Source organism: Spea bombifrons, chromosome 4 (assembly GCF_027358695.1).
Source record: "Spea bombifrons isolate aSpeBom1 chromosome 4, aSpeBom1.2.pri, whole genome shotgun sequence".
NCBI lineage: Eukaryota > Metazoa > Chordata > Amphibia > Anura > Pelobatidae > Spea > Spea bombifrons.
The window spans coordinates 38,911,073-38,928,299 of record NC_071090.1 but is presented as its reverse complement, the minus strand read 5'-3'; the positions used below and the strand labels follow the sequence as shown (position 1 = coordinate 38,928,299).

Sequence of the window (17,227 nt, the reverse complement as noted above, 5' to 3'; positions counted from 1 at the left end):
AATTCTATATTACCAAGCTCTAACCCCAGTCAGCTTCTGCTGCAGGAAGAGCTTGGTTGGCCCGGTATAATGCCTAGTGGAATCAGTGTTATTTCTTCAAAGTCCCCTCACCCATTCAATCTTGCATTACACAGGGCCAGCTCTGCCCTTCCCGCTGGAGAAACCGGCAACTGTTGACTCTTCATTATGAATAGTGAAGTGAGGGACTCGAACCTGAAACGCTTCCTTTAGTGAGTAATCACACTTGGAGAGTGGCGCAGAAACAGCATGACTTGGTAGCGTGGCCGAGCGGTCTAAGGCGCTGGATTAAGGCTCCAGTCTCTTCGGAGGCGTGGGTTCAAATCCCACCGCTGCCATGCTTTTTCCCTCTGTTTGTCATTTGTTCCCGAAATGCACTCAGCAACACAAGATTCCTTCCCGCAAACTAACCATATGCCCCTGAAGGCCACACGTGGAAAAGCAACACAAGGATTGATTTAGTCATATAAACAACAGTAAGAAAGACACACAAGACCTCCAAAAACATAAAAAGTTTAATTGACAGTTTCGAATGACTTACGCCGTTTGACTGCCAAAGGATTCAAACTCAGAACCCCCGGCACCTAATGCTTAGATATTAAACCTTTGAGCTATCGGCAGCACCTGCTGGTCAGGCAGGGCAAATCGCGGGAGCTAAGGGCCTGCATGGTCAAATTAAACAACTTTGGCAAATCAAGCATTTGATAGCAAAAGCCATCCTTTTCAGTGTGGTGTTTTTAATCTTGTTCACACTTTGGCACCATCTGGGCTCTGCTTGTGTGACTGTGGGAGATATCGGAAGCACAGCACCCAGCTTGGTTAGCGTGGCCGAGCGGTCTAAGGCGCTGGATTTAGGCTCCAGTCTCATTTGAGGCGTGGGTTCAAATCCCACTGCTGCCATGTTTTGTTAAAGTAGACCAGTGTGCTTAGGAAGGCTTTTTTGTTCATTTGAACTTTGTTAAAAACTAGTGTTCAATTGGTATTCTGTCGTCCTGGGAAACAAGACCCTTAGCAAGTCTCTAATCTCCTAAAGTGTTGCAGAAAGATACTTTAAGCCTACTTGAAGTAATTCTATGTTACCAAGCTCTAACCCCAGTCAGCTTCTGCTGCAGGAAGAGCTTGGTAGGCCCGGTATAATGCCTAGTGGAATCAGTGTTATTTCTTCAAAGTCCCCTCACCCATTCAATCTTGCATTACACAGGGCCAGCTCTGCCCTTCCTGCTGGAGAAACCGGCAACTGTTGACTCTTCATTATGAATAGTGAAGTGAGGGACTCGAACCTGAAACGCTTCCTTTAGTGAGTAATCCCCCTTGGAGAGTGGTGCAGAGACAGCATGATTTGGTAGCGTGGCCGAGTGGTCTAAGGCGCTGGATTAAGGCTCCAGTCTCCTTGGAGGCGTGGGTTCAAATCCCACCGCTGCCATGCTTTTTCCCTCTGTTTGTCATTTGTTCCCGAAATGCACTCAGCAACACAAGATTCCTTCCCGCAAACTAACCATATGCCCCTGAAGGCCACACGTGGAAAAGCAACACAAGGATTAATTTAGTCATATAAACAACGGTAAGAAAGACACACAAGACCTCCGAAAACATAAAAAGGTTAATTGACGGATTCGAATGACTTACGCCGTTTGACTGCCAAAGGATTCAAACTCAGAACCCCCGGCACTTAATGTTTAGATATTAAACCTTTGAGCTATCGGCAGCACCTGCTGGTCAGGCAGGGCAAATCGCGGGAGCTAAGGGCCTGCATGGTCAAATTAAACAACTTTGGCAAATCAAGCATTTGATAGCAAAAGCCATCCTTTTCAGTGTGGTGTTTTTAATCTTGTTCACACTTTGGCACCATCTGGGCTCTGCTTGTGTGACTGTGGGAGATATCGGAAGCCCAGCACTCAGCTTGGGTAGCGTGGCCGAGCGGTCTAAGGCGCTAGATTTAGGCTCCAGTCTCATTTGAGGCGTGGGTTCAAATCCCACCGCTGCCATGTTTTGTTAAAGTAGACAAGTGTGCTTAGGAAGGCTTTTTTGTTCATTTGCTCTTTGTTAAAAACTAGTGTTCAATTGGTATTCTGTCGTCCTGGGAAACAAGACCCTTAGCAAGTCTCTAATCTCCTAAAGTGTTGCAGAAAGATACTTTAAGCCTACTTGAAGTAATTCTATATTACCAAGCTCTAACCCCAGTCAGCTTCTGCTGCAGGAAGAGCTTGGTTGGCCCGGTATAATGCCTAGTGGAATCAGTGTTATTTCTTCAAAGTCCCCTCACCCATTCAATCTTGCATTACACAGGGCCAGCTCTGCCCTTCCTGCTGGAGAAACCGGCAACTGTTGACTCTTCATTATGAATAGTGAAGTGAGGGACTCGAACCTGAAACGCTTCCTTTAGTGAGTAATCCCCCTTGGAGAGTGGTGCAGAAACAGCATGACTTGGTAGCGTGGCCGAGCGGTCTAATGCGCTGGGTTAAGGCTCCAGTCTCTTCGGAGGCGTGGGTTCAAATCCCACCGCTGCCATGCTTTTTTCCCTCTGTTTGTCATTTGTTCCCGAAATGCACTCAGCAACACAAGATTCCTTCCCGCAAACTAACCATATGCCCCTGAAGGCCACACGTGGAAAAGCAACACAAGGATTGATTTAGTCATATAAACAACGGTAAGAAAGACACACAAGACCTCCGAAAACATAAAAAGGTTAATTGACGGTATCGAATGACTTACACCGTTTCACTGCCAAAGGATTCAAACTCAGAACCCCCGGCACCTAATGCTTAGATATTAAACCTTTGAGCTATCGGCAGCACCTGCTGGTCAGGCAGGGCAAATCGCGGGAGCTAAGGGCCTGCATGGTCAAATTAAACAACTTTGGCAAATCAAGCATTTGATAGCAAAAGCCATCCTTTTCAGTGTGGTGTTTTTAATCTTGTTCACACTTTGGCACCATCTGGGCTCTGCTTGTGTGACTGTGGGAGATATCGGAAGCACAGCACCCAGCTTGGGTAGCGTGGCCGAGTGGTCCAAGACGCTGGATTTAGGCTCTAGTCTCATTTGAGGCGTGGGTTCAAATCCCACCGCTGCCATGTTTTGTTAAAGTAGACCAGTGTGCTTAGGAAGGTTTGTTTGTTCATTTGCTCTTTGTTAAAAACTAGTGTTCAATTGGTATTCTGTCGTCCTGGGAAACAAGACCCTTAGCAAGTCTCTAATCTCCTAAAGTGTTGCAGAAAGATACTTTAAGCCTACTTAAAGTAATTCTATATTACCAAGCTCTAACCCCAGTCAGCTTCTGCTGCAGGAAGAGCTTGGTTGGCCCGGTATAATGCCTAGTGGAATCAGTGTTATTTCTTCAAAGTCCCCTCACCCATTCAATCTTGCATTACACAGGGCCAGCTCTGCCCTTCCTGCTGGAGAAACCGGCAACTGTTGACTCTTCATTATGAATAGTGAAGTGAGGGACTCGAACATGAAACGCTTCCTTTAGTGAGTAATCACCCTTGGAGAGTGGCACAGAAACAGCATGACTTGGTAGCGTGGCCGAGCGGTCTAAGGCGCTGGATTAAGGCTCCAGTCTCTTCGGAGGCGTGGGTTCAAATCCCACTGCTGCCATGCTTTTTCCCTCTGTTTGACATTTGTTCCCGAAATGCACTCAGCAACACAAGATTCCTTCCCGCAAACTAACCATATGCCCCTGAAGGCCACACGTGGAAAAGCAACACAAGGATTGATTTAGTCATATAAACAACAGTAAGAAAGACACACAAGACCTCCAAAAACATAAAAAGGTTAATTGACAGTTTCGAATGACTTACGCCGTTTGACTGCCAAAGGATTCAAACTCAGAACCCCCGGCACCTAACGCTTAGATATTAAACCTTTGAGCTATCGGCAGCACCTGCTGGTCAGGCAGGGCAAATCGCGGGAGCTAAGGGCCTGCATGGTCAAATTAAACAACTTTGGCAAATCAAGCATTTGATAGCAAAAGCCATCCTTTTCAGTGTGGTGTTTTTAATCTTGTTCACACTTTGGCACCATCTGGGCTCTGCTTGTGTGACTGTGGGAGATATCAGAAGCACAGCACCCAGCTTGGGTAGCGTGGCCGAGCGGTCTAAGGCGCTAGATTTAGGCTCCAGCCTCATTTGAGGCGTGTGTTCAAATCCCACCGCTGCCATGTTTTGTTAAAGTAGACCAGTGTGCTTAGGAAGGCTTTTTTGTTCATTTGCTCTTTGTTAAAAACTAGTGTTCAATTGGTATTCTGTCGTCCTGGGAAACAAGACCCTTAGCAAGTCTCTAATCTCCTAAAGTGTTGCAGAAAGATACTTTAAGCCTACTTGAAGTAATTCTATATTACCAAGCTCTAACCCCAGTCAGCTTCTGCTGCAGGAAGAGCTTGGTTGGCCCGGTATAATGCCTAGTGGAATCAGTGTTATTTCTTCAAAGTCCCCTCACCCATTCAATCTTGCATTACACAGGGCCAGCTCTGCCCTTCCTGCTGGAGAAACCGGCAACTGTTGACTCTTCATTGTGAATAGTGAAGTGAGGGACTCGAACCTGAAACGCTTCTTTTAGTGAGTAATCCCCCTTGGAGAGTGGTGCAAAAACATCATGACTTGGTAGCGTGGCCGAGCGGTCTAAGGCGCTGGATTAAGGCTCCAGTCTCTTTGGAGGCGTGGGTTCAAATCCCACCGCTGCCATGCTTTTTCCCTCTGTTTGTCATTTGTTCCCGAAATGCACTCAGCAACACAAGATTCCTTCCCGCAAACTAACCATATGCCCCTGAAGGCCACACGTGGAAAAGCAACACAAGGATTGATTTAGTCATATAAACAACAGTAAGAAAGACACACAAGACCTCCAAAAACATAAAAAGGTTAATTGACAGTTTCGAATGACTTACGCCGTTTGACTGCCAAAGGATTCAAACTCAGAACCCCCGGCACCTAATGCTTAGATATTAAACCTTTGAGCTATTGGCAGCACCTGCTGGTCAGGCAGGGCAAATCGCGGGAGATAAGGGCCTGCATGGTCAAATTAAACAACTTTGGCAAATCAAGCATTTGATAGCAAAAGCCATCCTTTTCAGTGTGGTGTTTTTAATCTTGTTCACACTTTGGCACCATCTGGGCTCTGCTTGTGTGACTGTGGGAGATATCGGAAGCACAGCACCCAGCTTGGGTAGCGTGGCCGAGCGGTCTAAGGTGCTGGATTTAGGCTCCAGTCTCATTTGAGGCGTGGGTTCAAATCCCACTGCTGCCATGTTTTGTTAAAGTAGACCAGTGTGCTTAGGAAGGCTTTTTTGTTCATTTGCTCTTTGTTAAAAACTAGTGTTCAATTGGTATTCTGTCGTCCTGGGAAACAAGACCCTTAGCAAGTCTCTAATCTCCTAAAGTGTTGCAGAAAGCAAAACAAACTAACCATATGCCCCTGAAGGCCACACGTGGAAAAGCAACACAAGGATTAAATTAGTCATATAAACAACGGTAAGAAAGACACACAAGACCTCCGAAAACATAAAAAGGTTAATTGACGGTTTCGAATGACTTACGCCGTTTGACTGCCAAAGGATTCAAACTCAGAACCCCCGGCACCTAATGTTTAGACATTAAACCTTTGAGCTATCGGCAGCACCTGCTGGTCAGGCAGGGCAAATCGCGGGAGCTAAGGGCCTGCATGGTCAAATTAAACAACTTTGGCAAATCAAGCATTTGATAGCAAAAGCCATCCTTTTCAGTGTGGTGTTTTTAATCTTGTTCACACTTTGGCACCATCTGGGCTCTGCTTGTGTGACTGTGGGAGATATCGGAAGCACAGCACCCAGCTTGGGTGGCGTGGCCGAGCGGTCTAAGGCGCTGGATTTAGGCTCCAGTCTTATTTGAGGCGTGGGTTCGAATCCCACCGCTGCCATGTTTTGTTAAAGTAGACCAGTGTGCTTAGGAAGGCTTGTTTGTTCATTTTCTCTTTGTTAAAAACTAGTGTTCAATTGGTATTCTGTCGTCCTGGGAAACAAGACCCTTAGCAAGTCTCTAATCTCCTAAAGTGTTGCAGAAAGATACTTTAAGCCTACTTGAAGTAATTCTATATTACCAAGCTCTAACCCCAGTCAGCTTCTGCTGCAGGAAGAGCTTGGTTGGCCCGGTATAATGCCTAGTGGAATCAGTGTTATTTCTTCAAAGTCCCCTCACCCATTCAATCTTGCATTACACAGGGCCAGCTCTGCCCTTCCTGCTGGAGAAACCGGCAACTGTTGACTCTTCATTATGAATAGTGAAGTGAGGATCTCGAACCTGAAACACTTCCTTTAGTGAGTAATCCCCCTTGGAGAGTGGTGCAGCGACAGCATGACTTGGTAGCGTGGCCGAGCGGTCTAAGGCGCTGGATTAAGGCTCCAGTCTCTTTGGAGGCGAGGGTTTAAATCCCACCGCTGCCATGCTTTTTCCCTCTATTTGTCATTTGTTCCCGAAATGCACTCAGCAAAAAAAGATTCCTTCCCGCAAACTAACCATATGCCCCTGAAGGCCACACGTGGAAAAGCAACACAAGGATTGATTTAGTCATATAAACAACGGTAAGAAAGACACACAAGACCTCCAAAAACATAAAAAGGTTAATTGACAGTTTCGAATGACTTACGCCTTTTGACTGCCAAAGGATTCAAACTCAGAACCCCCGGCACCTAATGCTTAGATATTTAACCTTTGAGCTATCGGCAGCACCTGCTGGTCAGGCAGGGCAAATCGCGGGAGCTAAGGGCCTGCATGGTCAAATTAAACAACTTTGGCAAATCAAGCATTTGATAGCAAAAGCCATCCTTTTCAGTGTGGTGTTTTTAATCTTGTTCACACTTTGGCACCATCTGGGCTCTGCTTGTGTGACTGTGGGAGATATCGGAAGCACAGCTCCCAGCTTGGGTAGCGTGGCCGAGCGGTCTAAGGCGCTGGATTTAGGCTCCAGTCTCATTTGAGGCGTGGGTTCAAATCCCGCCGCTGCCATGTTTTGTTAAAGTAGACCAGTGTGCTTAGGAAGGCTTTTTTGTTCATTTGCTCTTTGTTAAAAACTAGTGTTCAATTGGTATTCTGTCGTCCTGGGAAACAAGACCCTTAGCAAGTCTCTAATCTCCTAAAGTGTTGCAGAAAGATACTTTAAGCCTACTTGAAGTAATTCTATATTACCAAGCTCTAACCCCAGTCAGCTTCTGCTGCAGGAAGAGCTTGGTTGGCCCGGTATAATGCCTAGTGGAATCAGTGTTATTTCTTCAAAGTCCCCTCACCCATTCAATCTTGCATTACACAGGGCCAGCTCTGCCCTTCCTGCTGGAGAAACCGGCAACTGTTGACTCTTCATTATGAATAGTGAAGTGAGGGACTCGAACCTGAAACACTTCCTTTAGTGAGTAATCCCCCTTGGAGAGTGGTGCAGCGACAGCATGACTTGGTAGCGTGGCCGAGCGGTCTAAGGCGCTGGATTAAGGCTCCAGTCTCTTTGGAGGCGAGGGTTTAAATCCCACCGCTGCCATGCTTTTTCCCTCTGTTTGTCATTTGTTCCCGAAATGCACTCAGCAACACAAGATTCCTTCCCGCAAACTAACCATATGCCCCTGAAGGCCACACGTGGAAAAGCAACACAAGGATTAATTTAGTCATATAAACAACGGTAAGAAAGACACACAAGACCTCCGAAAACATAAAAAGTTTAATTGACGGTTTCGAATGACTTACGCCGTTTGACTGCCAAAGGATTCAAACTCAGAACCCCCGGCACCTAATGTTTAGATATTAAACCTTTGAGCTATCGGCAGCACCAGCTGGTCAGGCAGGGCAAATCGCGGGAGCTAAGGGCCTGCATGGTCAAATTAAACAACTTTGGCAAATCAAGCATTTGATAGCAAAAGCCATCCTTTTCAGTGTGGTGTTTTTAATCTTGTTCACACTTTGGCACCATCTGGGCTCTGCTTGTGTGACTGTGGGAGATATCGGAAGCACAGCACACAGCTTGGGTAGCGTGGCCGAGCGGTCTAAGGCGCTAGATTTAGGCTCCAGTCTCATTTGAGGCGTGGGTTCAAATCCCACCGCTGCCATGTTTTGTTAAAGTAGACCAGTGTGCTTAGGAAGGCTTTTTTGTTCATTTGCTCTTTGTTAAAAACTAGTGTTCAATTGGTATTCTGTCGTCCTGGGAAACAAGACCCTTAGCAAGTCTCTAATCTCCTAAAGTGTTGCAGAAAGATACTTTAAGCCTACTTGAAGTAATTCTATATTACCAAGCTCTAACCCCAGTCAGCTTCTGCTGCAGGAAGAGCTTGGTTGGCCCGGTATAATGCCTAGTGGAATCAGTGTTATTTCTTCAAAGTCCCCTCACCCATTCAATCTTGCATTACACAGGGCCAGCTCTGCCCTTCCTGCTGGAGAAACCGGCAACTGTTGACTCTTCATTATGAATTGTGAAGTGAGGGACTCGAACCTGAAACGCTTCCTTTAGTGAGTAATCCCCCTTGGAGAGTGGTGCAAAAACAGCATTACTTGGTAGCGTGGCCGAGCGGTCTAAGGCGCTGGATTAAGGCTCCAGTCTCTTCGGAGGCGTGGGTTCAAATCCCACCGCTGCCATGCTTTTTCCCTCTGTTTGTCATTTGTTCCCGAAATGCACTCAGCAACACAAGATTCCTTCCCGCAAACTAACCATATGCCCCTGAAGGCCACACGTGGAAAAGCAACACAAGGATTGATTTAGTCATATAAACAACAGTAAGAAAGACACACAAGACCTCCAAAAACATAAAAAGGTTAATTGACAGTTTCGAATGACTTACGCCGTTTGACTGCCAAAGGATTCAAACTCAGAACCCCCGGCACCTAATGCTTAGATATTAAACCTTTGAGCTATTGGCAGCACCTGCTGGTCAGGCAGGGCAAATCGCGGGAGCTAAGGGCCTGCATGGTCAAATTAAACAACTTTGGCAAATCAAGCATTTGATAGCAAAAGCCATCCTTTTCAGTGTGGTGTTTTTAATCTTGTTCACAATTTGGCACCATCTGGGCTCTGCTTGTGTGACTGTGGGAGATATCGGAAGCACAGCATACAGCTTGGGTAGCGTGGCCGAGCGGTCTAAGGCGCTAGATTTAGGCTCCAGTCTCATTTGAGGCGTGGGTTCAAATCCCACCGCTGCCATGTTTTGTTAAAGTAGACCAGAGTGCTTAGGAAGGCTTTTTTGTTCATTTGCTCTTTGTTAAAAACTAGTGTTCAATTGGTATTCTGTCGTCCTGGGAAACAAGACCCTTAGCAAGTCTCTAATCTCCTAAAGTGTTGCAGAAAGATACTTTAAGCCTACTTGAAGTAATTCTATATTACCAAGCTCTAACCCCAGTCAGCTTCTGCTGCAGGAAGAGCTTGGTTGGCCCGGTATAATGCCTAGTGGAATCAGTGTTATCAGTCTCATTTGAGGCGTGGGTTCAAATCCCACCACTGCCATGTTTTGTTAAAGTAGACCAGTGTGCTTAGGAAGGTTTGTTTGTTCATTTGCTCTTTGTTAAAAACTAGTGTTCAATTGGTATTCTGTCGTCCTGGGAAACAAGACCCTTAGCAAGTCTCTAATCTCCTAAAGTGTTGCAGAAAGATACTTTAAGCCTACTTGAAGTAATTCTATATTACCAAGCTCTAACCCCAGTCAGCTTCTGCTGCAGGAAGAGCTTGGTTGGCCCGGTATAATGCCTAGTGGAATCTGTTATTTCTTCAAAGTCCCCTCACCCATTCAATCTTGCATTACACAGGGCCAGCTCTGCCCTTCCTGCTGGAGAAACCGGCAACTGTTGACTCTTCATTATGAATAGTGAAGTGAGGGACTCGAACCTGAAACGCTTCCTTTAGTGAGTAATCCCCCTTGGAGAGTTGTGCAGAAACGGCTTGACTCGGTAGCGTGGCCGAGCGGTCTAAGGCGCAGGATTAAGGCTCCAGTCTCTTCGGAGGCGTGGGTTCAAATCCCACCGCTGCCATGCTTTTTCCCTCTGTTTGTCATTTGTTCCCGAAATGCACTCAGCAACACAAGATTCCTTCCCGCAAACTAACCATATGCCCCTGAAGGCCACACGTGGAAAAGCAACACAAGGATTGATTTAGTCATATAAACAACGGTAAGAAAGACACACAAGACCTCCAAAAACATAAAAAGGTTAATTGACAGTTTCGAATGACTTACGCCTTTTGACTGCCAAAGGATTCAAACTCAGAACCCCCGGCACCTAATGCTTAGATATTTAACCTTTGAGCTATCGGCAGCACCTGCTGGTCAGGCAGGGCAAATCGCGGGAGCTAAGGGCCTGCATGGTCAAATTAAACAACTTTGGCAAATCAAGCATTTGATAGCAAAAGCCATCCTTTTCAGTGTGGTGTTTTTAATCTTGTTCACACTTTGGCACCATCTGGGCTCTGCTTGTGTGACTGTGGGAGATATCGGAAGCACAGCACCCAGCTTGGGTAGCGTGGCCGAGCGGTCTAAGGCGCTAGATTTAGGCTTCAGTCTCATTTGAGGCGTGGGTTCAAATCCCACCGCTGCCATGTTTTGTTAAAGTAGACCAGTGTGCTGAGGAAGGCTTTTTTGTTCATTTGCTCTTTGTTAAAAACTAGTGTTCAATTGGTATTCTGTCGTCCTGGGAAACAAGACCCTTAGCAAGTCTCTAATCTCCTAAAGTGTTGCAGAAAGATACTTTAAGCCTACTTGAAGTAATTCTATATTACCAAGCTCTAACCCCAGTCAGCTTCTGCTGCAGGAAGAGCTTGGTTGGCCCGGTATAATGCCTAGTGGAATCAGTGTTATTTCTTCAAAGTCCCCTCACCCATTCAATCTTGCATTACACAGGGCCAGCTCTGCCCTTCCTGCTGGAGAAACCGGCAACTGTTGACTCTTCATTATGAATTGTGAAGTGAGGGACTCGAACCTGAAACGCTTCCTTTAGTGAGTAATCCCCCTTGGAGAGTGGTGCAAAAACAGCATTACTTGGTAGCGTGGCCGAGCGGTCTAAGGCGCTGGATTAAGGCTCCAGTCTCTTCGGAGGCGTGGGTTCAAATCCCACCGCTGCCATGCTTTTTCCCTCTGTTTGTCATTTGTTCCCGAAATGCACTCAGCAACACAAGATTCCTTCCCGCAAACTAACCATATGCCCCTGAAGGCCACACGTGGAAAAGCAACACAAGGATTGATTTAGTCATATAAACAACAGTAAGAAAGACACACAAGACCTCCAAAAACATAAAAAGGTTAATTGACAGTTTCGAATGACTTACGCCGTTTGACTGCCAAAGGATTCAAACTCAGAACCCCCGGCACCTAATGCTTAGATATTAAACCTTTGAGCTATTGGCAGCACCTGCTGGTCAGGCAGGGCAAATCGCGGGAGCTAAGGGCCTGCATGGTCAAATTAAACAACTTTGGCAAATCAAGCATTTGATAGCAAAAGCCATCCTTTTCAGTGTGGTGTTTTTAATCTTGTTCACAATTTGGCACCATCTGGGCTCTGCTTGTGTGACTGTGGGAGATATCGGAAGCACAGCATACAGCTTGGGTAGCGTGGCCGAGCGGTCTAAGGCGCTAGATTTAGGCTCCAGTCTCATTTGAGGCGTGGGTTCAAATCCCACCGCTGCCATGTTTTGTTAAAGTAGACCAGAGTGCTTAGGAAGGCTTTTTTGTTCATTTGCTCTTTGTTAAAAACTAGTGTTCAATTGGTATTCTGTCGTCCTGGGAAACAAGACCCTTAGCAAGTCTCTAATCTCCTAAAGTGTTGCAGAAAGATACTTTAAGCCTACTTGAAGTAATTCTATATTACCAAGCTCTAACCCCAGTCAGCTTCTGCTGCAGGAAGAGCTTGGTTGGCCCGGTATAATGCCTAGTGGAATCAGTGTTATCAGTCTCATTTGAGGCGTGGGTTCAAATCCCACCACTGCCATGTTTTGTTAAAGTAGACCAGTGTGCTTAGGAAGGTTTGTTTGTTCATTTGCTCTTTGTTAAAAACTAGTGTTCAATTGGTATTCTGTCGTCCTGGGAAACAAGACCCTTAGCAAGTCTCTAATCTCCTAAAGTGTTGCAGAAAGATACTTTAAGCCTACTTGAAGTAATTCTATATTACCAAGCTCTAACCCCAGTCAGCTTCTGCTGCAGGAAGAGCTTGGTTGGCCCGGTATAATGCCTAGTGGAATCTGTTATTTCTTCAAAGTCCCCTCACCCATTCAATCTTGCATTACACAGGGCCAGCTCTGCCCTTCCTGCTGGAGAAACCGGCAACTGTTGACTCTTCATTATGAATAGTGAAGTGAGGGACTCGAACCTGAAACGCTTCCTTTAGTGAGTAATCCCCCTTGGAGAGTTGTGCAGAAACGGCTTGACTCGGTAGCGTGGCCGAGCGGTCTAAGGCGCAGGATTAAGGCTCCAGTCTCTTCGGAGGCGTGGGTTCAAATCCCACCGCTGCCATGCTTTTTCCCTCTGTTTGTCATTTGTTCCCGAAATGCACTCAGCAACACAAGATTCCTTCCCGCAAACTAACCATATGCCCCTGAAGGCCACACGTGGAAAAGCAACACAAGGATTGATTTAGTCATATAAACAACGGTAAGAAAGACACACAAGACCTCCAAAAACATAAAAAGGTTAATTGACAGTTTCGAATGACTTACGCCTTTTGACTGCCAAAGGATTCAAACTCAGAACCCCCGGCACCTAATGCTTAGATATTTAACCTTTGAGCTATCGGCAGCACCTGCTGGTCAGGCAGGGCAAATCGCGGGAGCTAAGGGCCTGCATGGTCAAATTAAACAACTTTGGCAAATCAAGCATTTGATAGCAAAAGCCATCCTTTTCAGTGTGGTGTTTTTAATCTTGTTCACACTTTGGCACCATCTGGGCTCTGCTTGTGTGACTGTGGGAGATATCGGAAGCACAGCACCCAGCTTGGGTAGCGTGGCCGAGCGGTCTAAGGCGCTAGATTTAGGCTTCAGTCTCATTTGAGGCGTGGGTTCAAATCCCACCGCTGCCATGTTTTGTTAAAGTAGACCAGTGTGCTGAGGAAGGCTTTTTTGTTCATTTGCTCTTTGTTAAAAACTAGTGTTCAATTGGTATTCTGTCGTCCTGGGAAACAAGACCCTTAGCAAGTCTCTAATCTCCTAAAGTGTTGCAGAAAGATACTTTAAGCCTACTTGAAGTAATTCTATATTACCAAGCTCTAACCCCAGTCAGCTTCTGCTGCAGGAAGAGCTTGGTTGGCCCGGTATAATGCCTAGTGGAATCAGTGTTATTTCTTCAAAGTCCCCTCACCCATTCAATCTTGCATTACACAGGGCCAGCTCTGCCCTTCCTGCTGGAGAAACCGGCAACTGTTGACTCTTCATTATGAATAGTGAAGTGAGGGACTCGAACCTGAAACGCTTCCTTTAGTGAGTAATCCCCCTTGGAGAGTGGTGCAGAAACGGCATGACTTGGTAGCATGGCCGAGCGGTCTAAGGCGCTGGATTAAGGCTCCAGTCTCTTCGGAGGCGTGGGTTCAAATCCCACTGCTGCCATGCTTTTTCCCTCTGTTTGTCATTTGTTCCCGAAATGCACTCAGCAACACAAGATTCCTTCCCGCAAACTAACCATATGCCCCTGAAGGCCACACGTGGAAAAGCAACACAAGGATTAAATTAGTCATATAAACAAAGGTAAGAAAGACACACAAGACCTCCGAAAACATAAAAAGGTTAATTGACGGTTTCGAATGACTTACGCCGTTTGACTGCCAAAGGATTCAAACTCAGAACCCCCGGCACCTAATGTTTAGATATTAAACCTTTGAGCTATCGGCAGCACCTGCTGGTCAGGCAGGGCAAATCGCGGGAGCTAAGGGCCTGCATGGTCAAATTAAACAACTTTGGCAAATCAAGCATTTGATAGCAAAAGCCATCCTTTTCAGTGTGGTGTTTTTAATCTTGTTCACACTTTGGCACCATCTGGGCTCTGCTTGTGTGACTGTGGGAGATATCGGAAGCACAGCACCCAGCTTGGGTAGCGTGGCCGAGCGGTCTAAGGCGCTGGATTTAGGCTCCAGTCTCATTTGAGGCGTGGGTTCAAATCCCACCGCTGCCATGTTTTGTTAAAGTAGACCAGTGTGCTTAGGAAGGCTTTTTTGTTCATTTGCTCTTTGTTAAAAACTAGTGTTCAATTGGTATTCTGTCGTCCTGGGAAACAAGACCCTTAGCAAGTCTCTAATCTCCTAAAGTGTTGCAGAAAGATACTTTAAGCCTACTTGAAGTAATTCTATATTACCAAGCTCTAACCCCAGTCAGCTTCTGCTGCAGGAAGAGCTTGGTTGGCCCGGTATAATGCCTAGTGGAATCAGTGTTATTTCTTCAAAGTCCCCTCACCCATTCAATCTTGCATTACACAGGGCCAGCTCTGCCCTTCCTGCTGGAGAAACCGGCAACTGTTGACTCTTCATTATGAATAGTGAAGTGAGGGACTCGAACCTGAAACGCTTCCTTTAGTGAGTAATCCCCCTTGGAGAGTGGTGCAGAAACGGCATGACTTGGTAGCGTGGCCGAGCGGTCTAAGGCGCTGGATTAAGGCTCCAGTCTCTTCGGAGGCGTGGGTTCAAATCCCACTGCTGCCATGCTTTTTCCCTCTGTTTGTCATTTGTTCCCGAAATGCACTCAGCAACACAAGATTCCTTCCCGCAAACTAACCATATGCCCCTGAAGGCCACACGTGGAAAAGCAACACAAGGATTAAATTAGTCATATAAACAAAGGTAAGAAAGACACACAAGACCTCCGAAAACATAAAAAGGTTAATTGACGGTTTCGAATGACTTACGCCGTTTGACTGCCAAAGGATTCAAACTCAGAACCCCCGGCACCTAATGTTTAGATATTAAACCTTTGAGCTATCGGCAGCACCTGCTGGTCAGGCAGGGCAAATCGCGGGAGCTAAGGGCCTGCATGGTCAAATTAAACAACTTTGGCAAATCAAGCATTTGATAGCAAAAGCCATCCTTTTCAGTGTGGTGTTTTTAATCTTGTTCACACTTTGGCACCATCTGGGCTCTGCTTGTGTGACTGTGGGAGATATCGGAAGCACAGCACCCAGCTTGGGTAGCGTGGCCGAGCGGTCTAAGGCGCTGGATTTAGGCTCCAGTCTCATTTGAGGCGTGGGTTCAAATCCCACCGCTGCCATGTTTTGTTAAAGTAGACCAGTGTGCTTAGGAAGGCTTTTTTGTTCATTTGCTCTTTGTTAAAAACTAGTGTTCAATTGGTATTCTGTCGTCCTGGGAAACAAGACCCTTAGCAAGTCTCTAATCTCCTAAAGTGTTGCAGAAAGATACTTTAAGCCTACTTGAAGTAATTCTATATTACCAAGCTCTAACCCCAGTCAGCTTCTGCTGCAGGAAGAGCTTGGTTGGCCCGGTATAATGCCTAGTGGAATCAGTGTTATTTCTTCAAAGTCCCCTCACCCATTCAATCTTGCATTACACAGGGCCAGCTCTGCCCTTCCTGCTGGAGAAACCGGCAACTGTTGACTCTTCATTATGAATAGTGAAGTGAGGGACTCGAACCTGAAACGCTTCCTTTAGTGAGTAATCCCACTTGGAGAGTGGTGCAAAAACAGCATGACTTGGTAGCGTGGCCGAGCGTTCTAAGGCGCTGGATTAAGGCTCCAGTCTCTTCGGAGGTGTGGGTTCAAATCCCACCGCTGCCATGCTTTTTCCCTCTGTTTGTCATTTGTTCCCGAAATGCACTCAGCAACACAAGATTCCTTCCCGCAAACTAACCGCCCCTGAAGGCCACACGTGGAAAAGCAACACAAGGATTGATTTAGTCATATAAACAACAGTAAGAAAGACACACAAGACCTCCAAAAACATAAAAAGTTTAATTGACAGTTTCGAATGACTTACGCCGTTTGACTGCCAAAGGATTCAAACTCAGAACCCCCGGCACCTAATGCTTAGATATTAAACCTTTGAGCTATCGGCAGCACCTGCTGGTCAGGCAGGGCAAATCGCGGGAGCTAAGGGCCTGCATGGTCAAATTAAACAACTTTGGCAAATCAAGCATTTGATAGCAAAAGCCATCCTTTTCAGTGTGGTGTTTTTAATCTTGTTCACACTTTGGCACCATCTGGGCTCTGCTTGTGTGACTGTGGGAGATATCAGAAGCACAGCACCCAGCTTGGGTAGCGTGGCCGAGCGGTCTAAGGCGCTGGATTTAGGCTCCAGTCTCATTTGAGGCGTGGGTTCAAATCCCACCGCTGCCATGTTTTGTTAAAGTAGACCAGTGTGCTTAGGAAGGCTTTTTTGTTCATTTGCTCTTTGTTAAAAACTAGTGTTCAATTGGTATTCTGTCGTCCTGGGAAACAAGACCCTTAGCAAGTCTCTAATCTCCTAAAGTGTTGCAGAAAGATACTTTAAGCCTACTTGAAGTAATTCTATGTTACCAAGCTCTAACCCCAGTCAGCTTCTGCTGCAGGAAGAGCTTGGTTGGCCCGGTATAATGCCTAGTGGAATCAGTGTTATTTCTTCAAAGTCCCCTCACCCATTCAATCTTGCATTACACAGGGCCAGCTCTGCCCTTCCTGCTGGAGAAACCGGCAACTGTTGACTCTTCATTATGAATAGTGAAGTGAGGGACTCGAACCTGAAACGCTTCCTTTAGTGAGTAATCCCCCTTGGAGAGTGGTGCAGAGACAGCATGACTTGGTAGCGTGGCCGAGCGGTCTAAGGCGCTGGATTAAGGCTCCAGTCTCTTTGGAGGCGTGGGTTCAAATCCCACCGCTGCCATGCTTTTTCCCTCTGTTTGTCATTTGTTCCCGAAATGCACTCAGCAACACAAGATTCCTTCCCGCAAACTAACCATATGCCCCTGAAGGCCACACGTGGAAAAGCAACACAAGGATTAATTTAGTCATATAAACAACGGTAAGAAAGACACACAAGACCTCCGAAAACATAAAAAGGTTAATTGACGGTTTCGAATGACTTACGCCGTTTGACTGCCAAAGGATTCAAACTCAGAACCCCCGGCACTTAATGTTTAGATATTAAACCTTTGAGCTATCGGCAGCACCTGCTGGTCAGGCAGGGCAAATCGCGGGAGCTAAGGGCCTGCATGGTCAAATTAAACAACTTTGGCAAATCAAGCATTTGATAGCAAAAGCCATCCTTTTCAGTGTGGTGTTTTTAATCTTGTTCACACTTTGGCACCATCTGGGCTCTGCTTG

General features: G+C 46.3%; 30 non-coding genes across 30 annotated transcripts; all 30 read left to right on the top strand.

Annotated features, from left to right (window-relative positions):
- Positions 1-274: 274 nt before the first annotated feature.
- Positions 275-356, top strand: TRNAL-AAG (transfer RNA leucine (anticodon AAG)). The gene has a single exon. It is a non-coding gene; the product is annotated as a tRNA-Leu (tRNA).
- A 479-nt stretch (positions 357-835) lies between these two features.
- TRNAL-UAG (transfer RNA leucine (anticodon UAG)) lies at positions 836-918 on the top strand. Its single transcript has one exon. It is a non-coding gene; the product is annotated as a tRNA-Leu (tRNA).
- Positions 919-1,359: 441 nt separating this feature from the next.
- On the top strand, positions 1,360-1,441 carry TRNAL-AAG (transfer RNA leucine (anticodon AAG)). Its single transcript has one exon. It is a non-coding gene; the product is annotated as a tRNA-Leu (tRNA).
- A 480-nt stretch (positions 1,442-1,921) lies between these two features.
- Positions 1,922-2,003, top strand: TRNAL-UAG (transfer RNA leucine (anticodon UAG)). The gene has a single exon. It is a non-coding gene; the product is annotated as a tRNA-Leu (tRNA).
- A 441-nt stretch (positions 2,004-2,444) lies between these two features.
- On the top strand, positions 2,445-2,526 carry TRNAL-AAG (transfer RNA leucine (anticodon AAG)). The gene has a single exon. It is a non-coding gene; the product is annotated as a tRNA-Leu (tRNA).
- Positions 2,527-3,007: 481 nt separating this feature from the next.
- Positions 3,008-3,089, top strand: TRNAL-UAG (transfer RNA leucine (anticodon UAG)). The gene has a single exon. It is a non-coding gene; the product is annotated as a tRNA-Leu (tRNA).
- Positions 3,090-3,530: 441 nt separating this feature from the next.
- On the top strand, positions 3,531-3,612 carry TRNAL-AAG (transfer RNA leucine (anticodon AAG)). Its single transcript has one exon. It is a non-coding gene; the product is annotated as a tRNA-Leu (tRNA).
- Positions 3,613-4,092: 480 nt separating this feature from the next.
- TRNAL-UAG (transfer RNA leucine (anticodon UAG)) lies at positions 4,093-4,174 on the top strand. Its single transcript has one exon. It is a non-coding gene; the product is annotated as a tRNA-Leu (tRNA).
- Positions 4,175-4,615: 441 nt separating this feature from the next.
- On the top strand, positions 4,616-4,697 carry TRNAL-AAG (transfer RNA leucine (anticodon AAG)). Its single transcript has one exon. It is a non-coding gene; the product is annotated as a tRNA-Leu (tRNA).
- Positions 4,698-5,177: 480 nt separating this feature from the next.
- On the top strand, positions 5,178-5,259 carry TRNAL-UAG (transfer RNA leucine (anticodon UAG)). Its single transcript has one exon. It is a non-coding gene; the product is annotated as a tRNA-Leu (tRNA).
- A 566-nt stretch (positions 5,260-5,825) lies between these two features.
- On the top strand, positions 5,826-5,907 carry TRNAL-UAG (transfer RNA leucine (anticodon UAG)). The gene has a single exon. It is a non-coding gene; the product is annotated as a tRNA-Leu (tRNA).
- A 441-nt stretch (positions 5,908-6,348) lies between these two features.
- On the top strand, positions 6,349-6,430 carry TRNAL-AAG (transfer RNA leucine (anticodon AAG)). The gene has a single exon. It is a non-coding gene; the product is annotated as a tRNA-Leu (tRNA).
- Positions 6,431-6,910: 480 nt separating this feature from the next.
- TRNAL-UAG (transfer RNA leucine (anticodon UAG)) lies at positions 6,911-6,992 on the top strand. Its single transcript has one exon. It is a non-coding gene; the product is annotated as a tRNA-Leu (tRNA).
- Positions 6,993-7,433: 441 nt separating this feature from the next.
- On the top strand, positions 7,434-7,515 carry TRNAL-AAG (transfer RNA leucine (anticodon AAG)). Its single transcript has one exon. It is a non-coding gene; the product is annotated as a tRNA-Leu (tRNA).
- Positions 7,516-7,995: 480 nt separating this feature from the next.
- On the top strand, positions 7,996-8,077 carry TRNAL-UAG (transfer RNA leucine (anticodon UAG)). Its single transcript has one exon. It is a non-coding gene; the product is annotated as a tRNA-Leu (tRNA).
- Positions 8,078-8,518: 441 nt separating this feature from the next.
- TRNAL-AAG (transfer RNA leucine (anticodon AAG)) lies at positions 8,519-8,600 on the top strand. The gene has a single exon. It is a non-coding gene; the product is annotated as a tRNA-Leu (tRNA).
- Positions 8,601-9,080: 480 nt separating this feature from the next.
- TRNAL-UAG (transfer RNA leucine (anticodon UAG)) lies at positions 9,081-9,162 on the top strand. The gene has a single exon. It is a non-coding gene; the product is annotated as a tRNA-Leu (tRNA).
- A 739-nt stretch (positions 9,163-9,901) lies between these two features.
- TRNAL-AAG (transfer RNA leucine (anticodon AAG)) lies at positions 9,902-9,983 on the top strand. Its single transcript has one exon. It is a non-coding gene; the product is annotated as a tRNA-Leu (tRNA).
- A 480-nt stretch (positions 9,984-10,463) lies between these two features.
- Positions 10,464-10,545, top strand: TRNAL-UAG (transfer RNA leucine (anticodon UAG)). Its single transcript has one exon. It is a non-coding gene; the product is annotated as a tRNA-Leu (tRNA).
- Positions 10,546-10,986: 441 nt separating this feature from the next.
- Positions 10,987-11,068, top strand: TRNAL-AAG (transfer RNA leucine (anticodon AAG)). Its single transcript has one exon. It is a non-coding gene; the product is annotated as a tRNA-Leu (tRNA).
- A 480-nt stretch (positions 11,069-11,548) lies between these two features.
- Positions 11,549-11,630, top strand: TRNAL-UAG (transfer RNA leucine (anticodon UAG)). Its single transcript has one exon. It is a non-coding gene; the product is annotated as a tRNA-Leu (tRNA).
- Positions 11,631-12,369: 739 nt separating this feature from the next.
- On the top strand, positions 12,370-12,451 carry TRNAL-AAG (transfer RNA leucine (anticodon AAG)). Its single transcript has one exon. It is a non-coding gene; the product is annotated as a tRNA-Leu (tRNA).
- Positions 12,452-12,931: 480 nt separating this feature from the next.
- On the top strand, positions 12,932-13,013 carry TRNAL-UAG (transfer RNA leucine (anticodon UAG)). The gene has a single exon. It is a non-coding gene; the product is annotated as a tRNA-Leu (tRNA).
- A 441-nt stretch (positions 13,014-13,454) lies between these two features.
- On the top strand, positions 13,455-13,536 carry TRNAL-AAG (transfer RNA leucine (anticodon AAG)). The gene has a single exon. It is a non-coding gene; the product is annotated as a tRNA-Leu (tRNA).
- A 480-nt stretch (positions 13,537-14,016) lies between these two features.
- On the top strand, positions 14,017-14,098 carry TRNAL-UAG (transfer RNA leucine (anticodon UAG)). The gene has a single exon. It is a non-coding gene; the product is annotated as a tRNA-Leu (tRNA).
- Positions 14,099-14,539: 441 nt separating this feature from the next.
- TRNAL-AAG (transfer RNA leucine (anticodon AAG)) lies at positions 14,540-14,621 on the top strand. The gene has a single exon. It is a non-coding gene; the product is annotated as a tRNA-Leu (tRNA).
- A 480-nt stretch (positions 14,622-15,101) lies between these two features.
- On the top strand, positions 15,102-15,183 carry TRNAL-UAG (transfer RNA leucine (anticodon UAG)). Its single transcript has one exon. It is a non-coding gene; the product is annotated as a tRNA-Leu (tRNA).
- Positions 15,184-15,624: 441 nt separating this feature from the next.
- TRNAL-AAG (transfer RNA leucine (anticodon AAG)) lies at positions 15,625-15,706 on the top strand. The gene has a single exon. It is a non-coding gene; the product is annotated as a tRNA-Leu (tRNA).
- A 476-nt stretch (positions 15,707-16,182) lies between these two features.
- Positions 16,183-16,264, top strand: TRNAL-UAG (transfer RNA leucine (anticodon UAG)). Its single transcript has one exon. It is a non-coding gene; the product is annotated as a tRNA-Leu (tRNA).
- A 441-nt stretch (positions 16,265-16,705) lies between these two features.
- TRNAL-AAG (transfer RNA leucine (anticodon AAG)) lies at positions 16,706-16,787 on the top strand. Its single transcript has one exon. It is a non-coding gene; the product is annotated as a tRNA-Leu (tRNA).
- The last annotated feature ends 440 nt before the right edge of the window (positions 16,788-17,227 follow it).